We start from the raw sequence: 2,733 nt of genomic DNA on the forward strand, positions 1-2,733 counted from the left end.
GGGGGGGTCCTCCACCTGCACCCCCTTAAGCGTCCCAGGCCAGTCGAATTGCCCATCCAGGCGAAACACTTTTCATCCACAGACTGGGAAAACACCGACTTTTGCAACAACAGGGGCCCAAGTCTCACTTCCCAGCCCCACTGTGTTCCCAATTTCCAGAGAAAACCCCACTTAATAATTGCTAGCAAAATTACCCAAAGGACCTGCTCTTTTATCTCACCCTTGATTTTTAGAAGCTGGGGCTTCTCAAGATCACTGCGGGAATTCTCCAAAATGTGCTGGCAGAAGAAGAATTTCCTGCAGGATGAAATTTCCCAATCCAGAGTCCCAGGTGTTCCAGGGTGCTGGATTTCAATTTCCACCTTTCAGACACCAAACTGTTGCCTAAAAGACTGTGGAGAAAAAGACTCCAGGCCAATTTAGTGTAGGAGATAAGATAAAGAGAGTAGGTCCTTGTCCTAGTTAGAACAGCTGGGACCAGCTCATTACTGTGTGGGTGTAACCCAAAACTGTGTATTCTACATCCTCTATGCCATTTCCCAGGAACTGTTAACAATAGACCATTTGCAGCAGCTGCCCAGAGCACACCTGACCCCTCAGGCTATAAAATGGGTGTTAAGAGGCCTGTGAGATAGGAGGATGCTCCTGTCCTCACACCCATTGTGAAACTCCCTGACCTGAGGGAGGTACTGGGCATTCCTGCCTGAACCTGAGGGTATATAATCTTGGGGTCTTGGGACTTCTAGTACCACTCGTGGGATCCAGAGAAGGACCAGAACCTTGACCGGACTGTAACCACCACTCAACCAGACTGAGACCACCACTCTCAACCAGACTGCCACCATCACTCGCACCAACAGTTTTTTTGTGGGAAATAGGGCCTAGAAAAACCGTACCTCTTTGCAGAAAACCGTACCTTTGCAGGAGTGGCTCATTACAGGGGTGAGCTGCAGCTCCTAAAAATGCCATTTCAACTCCTGTTTCAACTGCCACAGCTGTTTCAACTGCCATGACAGGTAGCAGCCAATCAAATGCTGCAGTCACAGATTTTACCTTATTAGGTATGATTATCTATTGGTGTTGGGTTATAAAGGGAGGGCTGCTACTGCAAAAGACTTGTCTCAGCTACACCCCCCTGAGTCCGTGCCTCAATACGCCACAGTTTTTCTCCTCTCCTTTTACTTTTGGACCTGGAGAACCACATGGGGCTCAGCACAGGAGCCAACGAACAACATCCTGTTCGTGCCCCATGGTGCCGGGTTATACATCTGGGGTTTTGTGGGCTAAACCCAATTGTTTGTCTGTGTAATTGTATTCATTGTATTATTTTTATTAAATTGTTATTCTGATTTATAATCTCTCTTGAGTTGGGTTCATTTCCCCTGCTGGTTTACCTTTAAACCAGCACAGGCCTTTAATCTCGGGCCTGAGGCCCAGGGAATGCACCTGACACACGACTCCAGACAGGGGTTCTATGACTTTATAATAAGGTCCATCCAATCCCAGATTTGTCCACCCCCGGGTCTGCCCTCTGACACGCCCCTTTGGGAATTGGGTTTGGGGTCTTTGGGACCCCTTCTTTGCAGCACACACAGTTCCTGGAGTTCCTGCAGAGTTCTGGGCTCGAAGGTCGCTGTGTCTGTGTGATATCTTCTGGTCCAGGCCTTGGGTTGTTTTTCTCCAATTCTACCTTGACAAGAAGACTAAACACGCTGAGGGAATTTAGAGGGATTGATCCGGAATGGGGTAAGAGAGTTGGGGATGTGTAAGTACTATGTTAAGGGTAAGGGATATAATACAGCTACATTAAAATCTACATTCACTACACAGCTGCTTCTAAAATCTACAAAAGCTAAAAAAACCCCCAAAGGCTCTGAGGCATCAAGGGACACAGGTCAGGAGCTGCCCCCCACCTCCCAGCACCCCACAGCAGGTTGGGAGTTCGGGCCCACCCTTGACCCCCCCCTCTCTCATCCCCCTTTCCCATCCCTTTTTTGTGCTTCCAATAATTTATCTTGGCTTCTCCTACTTTTCTTTCTTTCTCTCCTCTCATTTGGTTTTAGAAAATGAAGTTGGATTATCCTTTTGGAATCCAACATCTGGCCTCATTTGGGCCTTAACCTTGCTTGGGGGTATCTTAGAACCCAATTCCTCCCCTCATTTGTGAGTTAAGGCAAACTTTGCCAAATATCACTAAAAATCCCCCTAATTTCACCCCCAAGCCCCTTAATTCCACTCAAAATTCCCTTAGTTCCACGTAAAATTCCCCTCATTTCTCCCCAAATCCCTGATTTCATCCTAAATCCTCTTAATTCCACTGAAGATCCCCTTAATTCCACCTAAAATCCCCCAAATATCACCCCAAATCTCTTAATTCAACCCCAAAATCCCATAATTCCAACTAACCCCTCAATCTCATGGGAATTCCCTTAATTCCACCCCAAATCCCCTTAATTTCACCTAAAATCCCCCTAATGTTACCCCAAATTCTTTAACTGTACCCAAAATTCCCTTAGACCCTTCTAAAATCCCCACAGTTTCACCTGAAGTCCCACTGATTTCACCCCAGATGCCCAAGATTTCATCAAAAATCCCCTTAATTTCACACAACACCCCCTTAAGCCAGCCCACCCCCCATATTCACCCCAAATCCCTGATTTCACCTCAAATTGACTCAATTCACCTCAAAAGTCCGTGAACTCCACCTAAAATCCTCCAAAATCATAAAAAAAC

The sequence above is a fragment of the Manacus vitellinus genome, unplaced genomic scaffold (assembly GCF_001715985.3).
Source record: "Manacus vitellinus isolate BGI_N305 unplaced genomic scaffold, ASM171598v3 scaffold_170_pilon, whole genome shotgun sequence".
Lineage (NCBI taxonomy): Eukaryota > Metazoa > Chordata > Aves > Passeriformes > Pipridae > Manacus > Manacus vitellinus.